General features: G+C 63.4%; 1 protein-coding gene across 2 annotated transcripts in view; it reads left to right on the plus strand.

Moving 5' to 3' along the window:
- TRPM2 (transient receptor potential cation channel subfamily M member 2) overlaps positions 1-14,484 on the plus strand; it is a 76,886-nt gene that overhangs the window by 21,208 nt on the left and 41,194 nt on the right. The window contains exon 1 of one of the 2 annotated variants that reach the window (XM_045031237.1): positions 11,715-11,763. The exons of the other annotated variant lie outside the window; for it this stretch is intronic. The gene's annotated coding sequence lies outside the window, so the exon portion shown is untranslated. Of the gene's footprint in view, positions 1-11,714; positions 11,764-14,484 lie in introns of those variants that run through there. 2 annotated transcript variants of the gene reach the window in all.

Below are 14,484 nucleotides of genomic sequence, written 5' to 3' on the forward strand. Positions count from 1 at the left end.
GGGTGTTGCAGGGGTACAGGCGGCAAGGGACCAGGAGGGGCCGCAGCGGAGGCCTCCGCGGGGGGGACTGCGGAGGAGGGATGGTGGTACCCTCCGGTGCTGCCACGTCTTCCCTAGCCGTCATCGGCAGATGGGTCAACCCCTGGGGCACGGCAGAAGGCTCGGTGTCGGCGGCCCCCTTTCTGGTCTTACGGGGGGCTTCCGCCTCAGGTGGCACGGGCGGAGCCCGAGCCTTCCGCTTACCCCGCTTACCCTCCACCCGGGTCCAGCCCTCCATGGCATCGCCTGCGGGCTGGTCAACAGGGATCGGGTCGGGGGGTAGGGAAGACAGTTTGGGGGCTGGAGAGGCACTGGTGGAACAACAGGAGGGAGGGAGGAGTCCCCCTGGGGAGAGCCCCCTCCCATGCCCGGCAGTACCCCTGCCGCACCCTCCTCCACAGGCCCCGCCAGAGTGCAGGCAGCGGAGGCGGGGCTCTCCCGCTCATCTGGGCGCTCCGGAGAACGCACCCCTGAGGCCCGAGCGGGAGCAGTGACGGACCGAGGGGGAGGAGGGGCGGCTCTGGGTACCGGGCGGTCAGGGGCACCGGCGATGGCGGGGCCGGCACCCTGCCGGGGCTCGGGGGTCCCGAGAACTCCTCCGAGCCGGGCCAAGGGGCAGTCCCTCCGGACGTGCCCCGTCGCCCGGCAGAGGAAGCACCGGGCCTCCCCCGTCGAATAGTGCACCCGGTAATGGGCCCCCTGGTAGGGGACCAGGAAAGACCCCTCAAGCGCCTCTCCGCCACGCGCCGCCGGCGGCAGTTGAAGCTGCACCTGCCGGCGGAACGAGAGAACGTGACGGAGGGCGGGGTCTTTGCAGCCCAAGGGGAGAGGGCTCACAATGGAAATGGGCTTCCCCAGGGTCGAGAGGGCGGGTAACAGGGCGGCATTGGGCAGGAAGGGAGGGACGGAGGTCAGGACGACACGGACCCCCAGGTCCTCCAGCGGCTCCAGGGGGACGAACACGCCCCCCACCGCCAGGCCCTTCTCCACCGCCTCCTGTGCGGCGGCCTCCGAGGCAAGGAAGAAGACCACCTTGCCGTACATTTTGGAGGCCGCCACGATGGCCGTGGGCCCCACCACCCTCGCCAACGCCCGCACGTAGGTCTCCACGTGGGGCGAGGCGGGCACCAGGAGGCAACGGACGCCGTGCTTCCGGGTCAAGGTGGGGAAGGGGCCCCGGCCGCTGTAGATGGTAGCGGAGGCGGCGGTCGGGGGAGATGACGTAGCGGCGGGCGGGGGGGCCGCCGCCACCTGGGCGTACGCTCTGGGGGCCGAGGAAGGGACACCCGCAGAGCTGGTGGAGGGAACAGCGGGGAGGGACGCCGCGGCCGGTGGCGGGGCCGCGGCAGCGGGGGCAGGCTCCGCCATGGAGGGCTTCGTCTTCCTAGCGGGGCCCTTTCCCTTCTTTTTGCCCTGGCCCTTTCCGCCGGCTGGGGGGGCTCCCCCAGAGGCGGAAGGGGCGAGGGACGTGGCAGCAGCAGAGGGCACCCCGTCGGTCGCCGCTGCCGGCGCCTCAGCGGGAGCGGTGGCAGGTGGTCCGGCAGCGGCGGGTGAGGTCGAGACCGGGAGGCGTTTGGGGGGAGCAGGCGAGGGAGGGGGGGCAGACGTCGTCCCGGGAATCCCACCCGCCGCGCCCCCTGCCATGCTGAACGGGGAGGGAGGGCAAACACAGGAGAAAGGGGGGGGGGTAAGGGACAGGTCACCTACTCCTCCCTGCTAGGCTGTGGGCAGGGAGGATGGTGCCAACAATAGAGAGGGGGGGGGCAGATACGGGGACTATCAAGGACTTCGGGGGGGGGGTAGTCACCGACAGAAGATCGAAAACCGGCTCCTCTAGCTGCACTAGGGGAGGGGAGGGGAAACAAGAGCAATGGGGGTGCAGTGCAAGAGGGGCAACTTAAACAAGGGAGAGGCACAAGCGCACTGATGGGGCTATGGGCGCACGAGGGGAGGGGCTAATCAGGGCGAGGGGCCGCGGAGGGAGGGGAGCAACCAGGCTGGGAGTGGGGCAGAGGGACTAAGGGGCTGGCTTCAGGGCTGGGGCAGGACAAACAAAGCTGCAAAGGGAGACGGGCAGGGCAGGCAAACAAACTGAAGCTGGGCGGGCGGGGGGGGGGGGCCACATGGGGCAAACGGGGCAGGCAACAAGGGGCAAAGCTAGGGGGCCTGTTGCAGAGGGGCAGGGGGAGTCCGGGGAAGGGGGGGGGTGCGTGCACCCACAAGCGCTTGTGCAAAGTCAATGGCTGGCTGGCTGCTGCTGGAGGCCCAAACGGTGGCAATAGGGCGTGGCAGGCCAGGCAAGCAGCTGAGTCCCAGAGGCAGGAGCAGAGGCAGATGGTAAGGGGCCTGCAGGGGTGGTGGAGGGGGCAGCGGTGGTGGTGGGGGTAGGGGGGGGACACAGATGGACCAGGGGGCAGGCTCCACGCCACACCCCCGTGTCCCCACACAAACACAGTCTAAACCCCCACCACTAGAGCACAGTCAAAAAGTTACTCAGTTTTTAAGGCCCCCTCCACAGTGGTCTTCAGATTCCTGTGCACTTCCCAGCAGCCGGTGGTCTTCTCAGTCCTCCTCCAGGCTCCAGCAGCTCCCCAGGACAAACACAGCTCCAGCAGCAGCAGCAGCCTCTCCTCCTCCAGCAGCCCTGGTGGCCAGGCAGGAAGGACCCCCCCAGGTGGTAGCTGTAGTGGTGGTGGTGGGGTCCTGGCTTCTCCCTCCAGAGGTGGGGGAGTGGGGGCTGGCCAGCAAGGCCCCCCCCACCCCTCACTCACCCACTCAGCAGCAGTTGTAGCAGGAGCAGCAGTCCTGGGAAGAAGCACTCCAGCCAGCAGCAGCAGCCCAGGAAGGGAAAAGGAGCTCCAGCCAGCAAGGCAGCCAGAGAAGGGGGAATGCTCCAGCCAGCAGGGCAGCCCAAGCAGGCAGAGCGCTCCCTGTACTATTGGGTTATCCGGGAGAGGGGGCGGGCGGAAGCCCGCCCCATGCTAACGGATCCTCCCCCCAGCCCAAGGGGAGGATCTACAGGGCCACGGAAACCCACTAAGTGCGGGGGACAACTAATAAAAGAACAGGGACAGGAGTGAGGTCAAAGGGTCATAAGGAGGGAGCCTGATGGGGACACCGAGCAGAGAACCCCGGACAGCGCCCACTGCTCCTCGAAGGCGTCAAGGGAGCCAGCGGACGCCGCCCAGAGGAACTCTGCCCGGAGACGTGAGCGGACGAGGGACCGGAAACAAGCCCCACAGTCGCAGGAGTCTCCGTCGGCCAACCTCCTCTCCCTGGTCGCGTGGATGGCTTTTTTTGCCAGGGCGAGGAGGAGGTTGACCAGGAGGTCCCGCGACTTTGTGGGGCCACGGATAGGGAGTGCATGGATAAGGAGGTGAGGGGAAAAGTGCAGCCAGAAACGTAACAGAATGTCGGTGAGGAGCCGGTATAGGGGCTGCAACCTGGCGCACTCTAGGTAAGCATGCGCCAGGGTCTCCCTCACGCCGCAGAAGGGGCAGGTGTCCGGGACAGGGGTGAACCGCGCCAAGTACACGCCCGTGCTCACGGCCCCGTGAAGGAGCCGCCAGCTGATATCCCCGGCGGGCCTCGGGACCAGGGTGGAGTACAGGCTGGCCCACCGGGGCTCCTCACCCTCCACAGGTGGCAAGAGGTCCCGCCACTTGGTGTCGGGGCGGGACACGAGGGCGAGGAAGTGGACGGTATGGAGCACGAGCGCGTAGAGTTGTTTCCTTGGCGCGGTTTGGAAATGGACCGGCTGCAGATCGTGCAGCCGGCTGGCGGAGAAGGGGCGGGGGGGCCGGTCGGGTCCACGGGGCAGGGGCCCGATGAAGAGGTCCGGAGGGCTCGGGGTGGAGGGTGGGCGGGGCGTGCCCTCGCGCAGGACCCGGTCGAGGTAAGCCCGAGCAGCGGGCGGCAAAGCGGCCTTCACCTCCTGTAGTACGAGCCGGGGAGTACAAGGTCTGGAGAGCCCCATCCGCCGAGCGAGCGTCAGGGGATCCAGCCAGTCTCCCCGGTCGTAGTCCAGGAGGTCTCCGACCCTGGTGGCTTCTGCCAGGACCAACCTCTGGCGCACCGCGGGGGACTCCGCCACCTGCACACGGAGCTGAGGGTTGTGTAGCAGGGGCTCCGCGAGGAGGTCTGCCCCCTCGGTGGCCGCCACGGACCTGGTCGCAGAGAACAGCTTCCAGGTCCGGAGGAGGTCCTGGTAGAAGACCGGCAGCCCGGAGAGGTCTCGCGGAAGGCCCCTCGGGTCGAGATAAAGGAGCTGCCGGTCGTATCGGAGCCCTCGGAAGCGGCGCAGGAAGGCGTGCGCCAGGGCTCTCCATGCCGGACTACCCGCACCATAAAGGAGCCTCTGCAGTGCCTGGAGGCGGAAGACGTGGACCTGAGTGCGGAGGCACTTCAGGCCCTGCCCTCCCTCCTCCAGGGGCAGGTGGAGTACCCCTGCAGGGACCCAGTGCAGTCCTGGCCAAAAGAACTCCAGCACCACCCGCCGGAGGTCGGTCAGGAACACCGGGGCCGGGACCAGGGTGTTGAGCCGGTACCAGAGCATGGACAGGACCAGTTGATTGAGCACCAGTGCCCTCCCTCGGAGGGAAAGGCACCGGAGGAGTCCTGTCCATTTCCGGAGCCGCTCCGCCACCCTGCCCTGCAAACCGTGCCAGTTCTCCGGCGGAGAGGGATGCGTGGCAGAAAGGTAAACGCCGAGATAGAGCAGCGGACCCGCGCTCCACCGGATGGCCTGAAGCGCGGGTGGGAGGGAGCTCGCCTGCCACCCGTCCCCTACCACCAAGCCAGAGCTCTTGACCCAGTTGACCCGGGCGGAGGAGGCCGCCGAGTACACGGCCTGGCAGGCCTCCACCCGCGCCAAGTCGCCCGGGTCCTGGACCACGAGGAGCACATCGTCGGCGTACGCCGACAGGACCAGCCGCAGCTCCGGCTCCCGAAGCACCAACCCCGTCAACCTCCTGCGGAGGAGACAGAGGAAGGGCTCGATCGCCAGGGCGTACAGCTGGCCCGAGAGGGGGCACCCCTGCCGCACTCCCCGCCCGAAGCTGACCGGCTCGGTCAGGGTCCAGTTGAGCCTGACCAGACACTCTGCGGAGGCGTACAGCACCTGGAGAAAACCCACAAACTGGGACCCGAAGCCTAACGCCTGCAGAGTGCCCAGGAGATACCCGTGGTCCACCCTGTCGAACGCCTTCTCCTGATCCAGGGACAGGAGGGCGAACGACAGACCATCCCTGCACCCAAGCTCCAAGAGATCCCGGACCAGATACAGGTTATCGAAGATGGTACGGCCCGGGACGGTGTAGGTCTGGTCTGGGTGGATCACGTCCTCCAGCACGGACCCTAGCCGAATCGAAATGGCCTTCGCGACAATTTTATAGTCCGTACTGAGGAGCGAGATGGGACGCCAATTCCGTAAATCGCGGAGGTCCCCCCTCTTCGGCAATAAAGCGAGCACGGCTCGCCTGCACGAGAGAGGGAGGACCCCGCTCCGCAAGGACTCGGCCCAGACGGTGACTAGGTCCGGGCCGAGGACGTCCCAGAACACGCGGTAGAACTCCACGGTCAGCCCGTCCATGCCCGGGGATTTATTGGTGGGCATGCGACGGAGGGCTTCCGAGAACTCGGCCAGAGTGAGAGGCAGCTCTAGCCGGTCCCGGTCGCCCGCGCTGACCGTCGGGAGTCCGTCCCAGAGCACTTTGCAAGCGGCAGGATCGGTCGGATCCGGGGAGAAAAGGCGCGCGTAGAAGGTCCGGGCCCTCTCGCACATCTCCGCCGGATCCGTGAGGGGGGAGCCGTCCTCCGCCAGGAGGCAGGTGACGTGCTTCTTGGCCCCCCTCCGTTTCTCCAGGGCGTAGAAGAAGCGGGAGCCGCGATCCATCTCCCGAAGGAGGCGGATGCGGGATCGAACAAAGGCGCCCCGGGCCCGATGGTCTTCGAGGACCCGGAGCTCCTCCCGCTTCTCCCGGCACGCTCCGCAAAGGGATGGATCCTCGGGGCTGGCGGCCAGACGCCTCTCCAGCTCTAAGACCTCCCGCTCCAACTGCCCTATCGCCGCATCCCTCCGTCGGCTGGCGCCCCGGGTGTAGTCACGGCAGAAGAGCCGGGCGCGCACCTTCCCCACGTCCCACCACCGCCGCGCCGAGGGAAAGGCGCGCCGCTGCCCTCGCCAGGCCAGCCAGAACTCCCGGAAGGACGCCACGAAGCCCCCATCCTCCAGCAAGCTGTTGTTGAAGTGCCAATAGGCCGGCCCCGGCCTCTCCGCGCAGAGAGAGGCCGTCACAGTGACGAGGTGGTGGTCCGAAAAAGGGGCCGGCCGGATGCTGGAGGACTGGGCCCGTGAGAGATGGAACCGGGACAGATAGATGCGGTCCAACCGGGAGTGGCACGACCGATGGGCTTCCACCCGGACATAGGTGTACGTGGAGGCGTCGTCCGGGTGGTGGTCGCGCCAGACGTCCACCAGGGAGTGATGGGCGACGATCTCCCTGAGGACGTCCGCGGCGGCCGGGCTCTGCTCGGTTCCCGACCGGTCCCGCTCCTCGAGGACGGTGTTAAAGTCCCCGCCCAGGACCAGGCACTCGCGAGGATCCAGGGAGCCGAGGAAGGCGGACGCCTGCCGATAGAACTGCAGCCGCTCCGGGGCAAATGCCGGGGCATAGATGTTGATGAGGTTGACCACAAGCCCCGCCATGCGGACCCGGAGGTGCAGCAGGCGGCCCGGCACAGCCTCGGCGACCCCCAGCACCTCTGGCCGTAGGTCGGGGGAGAACAGGGTAGCCACTCCAGCCTGATGGGTGGTGAGATGGCTGAAGTAGACCCCGTCCCCCCACTCCAGCCGCCAGTTAGCTTCGGCGGCCGGATCCGTGTGGGTCTCCTGCAGGAAAACCACGGAGTACCCCCCTCCCGAAGGAAGGAGAGCACCTGGCTCCTGCGGAAACCCACCCTACAGCTCCGGGTGTTTAGTGTGGCAAAGGTGATGACTGCCATGAGGAGGGCTGGGGGGGATCTACGTCAGCAGGGGCGCTCACGGCTCCCGTTGGGCCGCGCAGCAAACTGTGGCCCACCCCGAAGGCGAGCAGGGAGTCACGGAAGCCGCGCGCCCGGTGGTAAGCCGCGACATTCCGCTTCCCGGTCCCCTTGCCCTCCCCTATGAGGGCCCGCGTGGCCAGGAGGAGCTGGTGGAAATCCCCCCAGCGCTGGAGAGCAAGCACGACCTTGTTGCGGGAGCCCCGGACGTCCTCCAGGAACTCCTGCAACTCCTCTCTCAGCACATGGGGGGGTGGGGCCTCTGGCGCAGCCCCGTGGCCGACTGGGACGGGCAAGCAAGGGGCGGACCCCGGCTCAGTGGGGGGCGGCGGAGGGAAGATTGCAGCCCCTAGTGGGTCGGGACTGTGAAATTCAAAGGCCGCTCCCTGGGAGTCATCCTCTGGGAAAGGGAAGGAGACAGCCCCAGGGGCGGCAATAATATCATGGGAGGTGGAGGGGGCAGGGCTGGGGTCAGGAGCAGGGGTGGGGGGAGGGAGAGAGACGGGACCCTGGGCCTCAGGAGCTGAGCCATCAGTAAGAGGCTCCTCGCGGCCAGGTAGGGGAGTTGGAGGGGAAGGGAGGGGGTCCCCAACGACACCGGGCTCAGGCTCAACGGCAGGCAGAGCAGCCTCGGCACGGGGAGATGTGGAACCCTCAGGGGGGCCCCCACCCGGGAAGGAACTCGATTGCTCCGCACCACCGAGGGACACCCCCGGTAGCCCATCTCCCTGCCACGAGGCACCGGCCGTCATCTCAACAGGCTCGGCGGCCAGCAGCGGGGTGCCATCCGCAGCCGGGCAGGTCGAGGAGTCCAGGGGACCCGCGGAGGCGGGAGCGGACGTAGCAGGAGGGTTGGTGGAGCACGGGGAAGGGGGAGCTGGGGTGAGGTCGGCTAGATCGAGGCCCGTTGGCAGAGGGTCGTCTTCCCCCGGGGTGACCGGGGTCAGACCCAGGGCCTCGATCTCCTCGAAGATGGAGGGGAGCTCGCCTCCCACCACCCCGGGGTCCTCCCCACTCGCGCCCGAGGCGACGCTCACCTCGGGTGTTGCAGGGGGTACAGGCGGCAAGGGACCAGGAGGGGCCGCAGCGGAGGCCTCCGCAGGGGGGGACTGCGGAGGAGGGATGGTGGTACCCTCCGGTGCTGCCACGTCTTCCCTAGCCGTCATCGGCAGATGGGTCAACCCCTGGGGCACGGCAGAAGGCTCGGTGTCGGCGGCCCCCTTTCTGGTCTTACGGGGGGCTTCCGCCTCAGGTGGCACGGGCGGAGCCCGAGCCTTCCGCTTACCCCGCTTACCCTCCACCCGGGTCCAGCCCTCCATGGCATCGCCTGCGGGCTGGTCAACAGGGATCGGGTCGGGGGGTAGGGAAGACAGTTTGGGGGCTGGGAGAGGCACTGGTGGAACAACAGGAGGGAGGGAGGAGTCCCCCTGGGGAGAGCCCCCTCCCATGCCCGGCAGTACCCCTGCCGCACCCTCCTCCACAGGCCCCGCCAGAGTGCAGGCAGCGGAGGCGGGGCTCTCCCGCTCATCTGGGCGCTCCGGAGAATGCACCCCTGAGGCCCGAGCGGGAGCAGTGACGGACCGAGGGGGAGGAGGGGCGGCTCTGGGTACCGGGCGGTCAGGGGCACCGGCGATGGCGGGGCCGGCACCCTGCCGGGGCTCGGGGGTCCCGAGAACTCCTCCGAGCCGGGCCAAGGGGCAGTCCCTCCGGACGTGCCCCGTCGCCCGGCAGAGGAAGCACCGGGCCTCCCCCGTCGAATAGTGCACCCGGTAATGGGCCCCCTGGTAGGGGACCAGGAAAGACCCCTCAAGCGCCTCTCCGCCACGCGCCGCCGGCGGCAGTTGAAGCTGCACCTGCCGGCGGAACGAGAGAACGTGACGGAGGGCGGGGTCTTTGCAGCCCAAGGGGAGAGGGCTCACAATGGAAATGGGCTTCCCCAGGGTCGAGAGGGCGGGTAACAGGGCGGCATTGGGCAGGAAGGGAGGGACGGAGGTCAGGACGACACGGACCCCCAGGTCCTCCAGCGGCTCCAGGGGGACGAACACGCCCCCCACCGCCAGGCCCTTCTCCACCGCCTCCTGTGCGGCGGCCTCCGAGGCAAGGAAGAAGACCACCTTGCCGTACATTTTGGAGGCCGCCACGATGGCCGTGGGCCCCACCACCCTCGCCAACGCCCGCACGTAGGTCTCCACGTGGGGCGAGGCGGGCACCAGGAGGCAACGGACGCCGTGCTTCCGGGTCAAGGTGGGGAAGGGGCCCCGGCCGCTGTAGATGGTAGCGGAGGCGGCGGTCGGGGGAGATGACGTAGCGGCGGGCGGGGGGGCCGCCGCCACCTGGGCGTACGCTCTGGGGGCCGAGGAAGGGACACCCGCAGAGCTGGTGGAGGGAACAGCGGGGAGGGACGCCGCGGCCGGTGGCGGGGCCGCGGCAGCGGGGGCAGGCTCCGCCATGGAGGGCTTCGTCTTCCTAGCGGGGCCCTTTCCCTTCTTTTTGCCCTGGCCCTTTCCGCCGGCTGGGGGGGCTCCCCCAGAGGCGGAAGGGGCGAGGGACGTGGCAGCAGCAGAGGGCACCCCGTCGGTCGCCGCTGCCGGCGCCTCAGCGGGAGCGGTGGCAGGTGGTCCGGCAGCGGCGGGTGAGGTCGAGACCGGGAGGCGTTTGGGGGGAGCAGGCGAGGGAGGGGGGGCAGACGTCGTCCCGGGAATCCCACCCGCCGCGCCCCCTGCCATGCTGAACGGGGAGGGAGGGCAAACACAGGAGAAAGGGGGGTGGGGGTAAGGGACAGGTCACCTACTCCTCCCTGCTAGGCTGTGGGCAGGGAGGATGGTGCCAACAATAGAGAGGGGGGGGGCAGATACGGGGACTATCAAGGACTTCGGGGGGGGGGGTAGTCACCGACAGAAGATCGAAAACCGGCTCCTCTAGCTGCACTAGGGGAGGGGAGGGGAAACAAGAGCAATGGGGGTGCAGTGCAAGAGGGGCAACTTAAACAAGGGAGAGGCACAAGCGCACTGATGGGGCTATGGGCGCACGAGGGGAGGGGCTAATCAGGGCGAGGGGCCGCGGAGGGAGGGGAGCAACCAGGCTGGGAGTGGGGCAGAGGGACTAAGGGGCTGGCTTCAGGGCTGGGGCAGGACAAACAAAGCTGCAAAGGGAGACGGGCAGGGCAGGCAAACAAACTGAAGCTGGGCGGGGCGGGGGAGGGGGGGCCACAAGGGGCAAACGGGGCAGGCAACAAGGGGCAAAGCTAGGGGGCCTGTTGCAGAGGGGCAGGGGGGAGTCCGGGGAAGGGGGGGGGTGCGTGCACCCACAAGCGCTTGTGCAAAGTCAATGGCTGGCTGGCTGCTGCTGGAGGCCCAAACGGTGGCAATAGGGCGTGGCAGGCCAGGCAAGCAGCTGAGTCCCAGAGGCAGGAGCAGAGGCAGATGGTAAGCAGCCTGCGGGGGTGGTGGAGGGGGCAGCGGTGGTGGTGGGGGCAGGGGGGGGGCACACAGATGGACCGGGGGCAGGCTCCACGCCACACCCCCGTGTCCCCACAAACACAGTCTAAACCCCCACCACTAGAGCACAGTCAAAAAGTTACTCAGTTTTTAAGGCCCCCTCCACAGTGGTCTTCAGATTCCTGTGCACTTCCCAGCAGCCGGTGGTCTTCTCAGTCCTCCTCCAGGCTCCAGCAGCTCCCCAGGACAAACACAGCTCCAGCAGCAGCAGCAGCCTCTCCTCCTCCAGCAGCCCTGGTGGCCAGGCAGGAAGGACCCCCCCAGGTGGTAGCTGTAGTGGTGGTGGTGGGGTCCTGGCTTCTCCCTCCAGAGGTGGGGGAGTGGGGGCTGGCCAGCAAGGCCCCCCCCACCCCTCACTCACCCACTCAGCAGCAGTTGTAGCAGGAGCAGCAGTCTGGGAAGAAGCACTCCAGCCAGCAGCAGCAGCCCAGGAAGGGAAAAGGAGCTCCAGCCAGCAAGGCAGCCAGAGAAGGGGGAATGCTCCAGCCAGCAGGGCAGCCCAAGCAGGCAGAGCGCTCCCTGTAGCAGGGTGGACCCTGCTCCTGCCCGAAGGGGCTTGAAAAGCTGCCTGCCAGGGCTTGAGAAGACAGCCTTCAGGCTAGGCTGATTGGGGAAGTGGCTGCAGCTGGGGGCCACGCCCCAAACAGAGCAACAGAGCCTTATAAGAAGGCAGGGAAGCCAGAAGCCACACAGTCTCTCTCTGGCCATAGAGAGAGATGGGCCTAGCTGCTGGGAAATAGAGACCAGGTACCTGAGTGAAGCAGGGCTGGGGACAGGCTGGGGAGCTCTGGCCTGGAAAGCCCCAGGCTGCGGCCTAGCAGTGGGCCAATAGGTACTGTGGGTTGCAGAGGGCGGCCCAGGGGTAGGACAAAGCAGCAGGTCCAAACCCTCCTTGCCAGTGATGAGTAGGCTGATACTGCAGTCTGCCCCAGAGTGTGGGGCTAGACAATGACTGTCAGTAGCCAATACTGAGGCAAGGTGGAGATAGAGGGTGAGGGTTCCCTGAGGAGGGGAGACCCTAAGAGAAAGGGGTTACTGCTAGGGGGCAGCACCCCATGTAAAAGGGCACCGGGTCCAGGGAGGGACACGGGGGCCTGAAGACAGGTGGATCACCAGCCTGCAGAGGGCGCTCCGAACGCTGGAACAGAGCTAATTCCCGGAGTCACCAGCAGGAGGTGCCGCGGGGGTGAGTCCGACACGTTACAGGGAAGTAACACTGTGTTGGGGTCCAGGCACAGTCCTTGCTTGGGGTAGCTCATACTCTGTGAGCCTGGTGTTCTCCCACATGGTGGGGAAAGGCCAGCCCAAATGTTGACTGCTGCAGGAGACCACAAGATCTGTGTTGGAATTCTGCCACAAGACGTGACAAATAAAAGCTTCAGCAGAGGCTATTCATACAGCCATTGCAATAAACTACAGCAAAAGGAGCCAATCCATGAGTCCTTATTTCAAAGAGCTAGTGCTGGGAAAGGGATAGCCAGAGTAAATACTGAGCAAAGAATCTGGATTCTGAACATCTGAATGAGGTGGGAGTAGAGCTGGGAGAACGAGTGATTTTTTTTTCAGGTAGTTGGCAGTTCCAGGAAAAAATTTTTTAAAATAGTTTCAGGTTGACCCAAAGCAAAATTTTCAGGGACTCAAAAAGCAGTAAAAAACAAAATTATTTTCAGTTAGATGTAATGTTGAGTTTGACCCAAAACAAAATGTTTCAATTTTGAACTAAAAAATAAATAAATTAATTAATGAAGCTGCAGGAATTTCTAAATGACTTTTTATCTTGAATCAAAAAATTGAAACGTTCTGGCTGGAAAATGTTACTACAAAACAATTAGATGTTTCCAGAGTTTTTGTTTTGTTTTTTTTCAGTGGAAACAATTTGGTGAATTCCTAAAATGTATCTGTCAACCCAAATGTGCTTTTTTTTTTTTTTGGCAACAAAGAGTTTTGGCCAAAAAATGTCACCCACCTCTAGATGGAAATGAATCCAGACCTCATGCCAGGATTCCTCAGGCTTTGGAAAAGTTCAGATCAGGATCCAAACTTTGTGTTTCAGGCCCATCTCAGACAAAGAGAAAGAAGACAATCTGGATGGACCCATTGGACCTTTAGAACTCTACAGGTCTCACATGACACTTAGGCACTGGGGCTGATTCCTCACTGCCTTGCCCCTGGTGCAGTTGTTATTGTCTGTATTAGGGTAGATTCTAGAAACCTTGGCCCCGTTCTACTTGATGCTGTACACACACACAGGCCTTGTCTAGACTAGGATTTAAAGTGTGGTGTTAGAGCAAATTAGCTGACACATGGTAACTAACACATTATAAAAGCCAGGCTAAGTACTAGAAATTATTGCAGAGGACAAAAAGCTGTTGGGATCAAGCAGATTATACAATGTATGGTCACCACATTGGGCATTTGAATAACTAGACAGACAAGGGGAGGAGGTTGACCAAACACAAGCAAGCCTTCTAAAGCTGACAAATACAGGAGAATAAGCAGATGTGGGGCAGGGCAAATGATTCCCTATTGATCAGCTGGTTTGATTGTCGTGGATCCACAGGATTGGTGTGACACCCTCAGTTTGGAACAGTCTCCATGAGGCGCCCCTTCAATGTGCCAGACTCCCACAGGGTCTCACTCTTCCTCCAGGGTAAGCCATGCTACCTCACTGCCCCCGTGACTGAACCTCTGGGGCTCCAGCACTCCTACTTCACACCATTAGCGCTGCTCAGAGAGTCCAACTGAGCTAGACTCTTGGTAGAGACTTGTCCCCTCTTCAGGGATTAATGCACCCAGCATACACAGTGACACTCCCACAGTGCTGTCAAAACAGTCGGGGTTATTGGTCAACTGGACACAGCATAGGAAATCCTTAGATTAGCACAGAGAAATGAAGGTTAGTGCAGAGACCATGCTGGTTAGCCCAGAGCACAGCCAAGCGGTAGTGAACCCCCATGTTCAGGCTCTGTCCGGGCTCTCAGTCTGACCTCTATGGTCGCTTCCCAGGTCAGAGCCCCGACTCTTTCCAGCAGCCAGCACTTATCCCCACCACACACCTCCCCAGTCCTTTGTTCTCAAACTGGGGGATTGTGCTCAGCTTCCCTGCTGGGGTGGGACGGGGGGGAAATCCATCTCTGTCTGGGTCGCTGTCAATGTCCTAGCGATTGGCTTTGCCATTGTCTTCTTGGCTCCTCCATTGATATGGGATTGGCCTTGGCCAGTCCTTTTTTATGACCCATCCAGGCTCAGACGGCTGGGCAACATTCATACCTATGTCTCCCAGCCTGCCCTAAGAGCAAACAGTCCTTCTCTCACCTCATCTATAGGGGAAACTGAGGCGCAAATAGGCATCATAAAAATACTACAGAAAATACCACTTTCTGTCCAAGGAAAAGCAATAGAAGAAGGGAGGAAATGTCTGGAGGTTGGAAAAACTTTCGGTGGACTTGTGCTGTGGGCTATAAACTAGACTTTCTAAACAAGTATCAGCATTGTCACTATCCCCAAACCCTTTTGATTCTTTGCAGATTAAATAGGGTGGCATCAGGAGGTGATATATGTGGCTGTTTGTAAAATTGGAAGGATCAGATTTCATATGTTCATATGTGTTAATAATGTCAATGGTTTTTTTTAAAAGGTCTCCAGACAAGTGTGTGCCTTTTAACCTTTTACCGGAGCCCTTTACCATGTGTTAAAGGCAGCGTGCCTTGCCCAGACTAGACTTTTAAAAGGTGTTTGTTAACACATTAGCCTCACGCTTTTAAATCTTCAACTGTGTCTTCATTGCCAAAACAGGTATGTTTTTACAGCAAAAGAATTAATGCAAATTAGCTCTGTCGCTGCAAAATCCTAGGCAGAGGCAGTTTCTAGCTAGACAGGTCTGCCCTGTACCCCACAGCTGCGGTTA

Source organism: Mauremys mutica, chromosome 9, assembly GCF_020497125.1.
Source record: "Mauremys mutica isolate MM-2020 ecotype Southern chromosome 9, ASM2049712v1, whole genome shotgun sequence".
Classification (NCBI taxonomy): Eukaryota; Metazoa; Chordata; order Testudines; family Geoemydidae; genus Mauremys; species Mauremys mutica.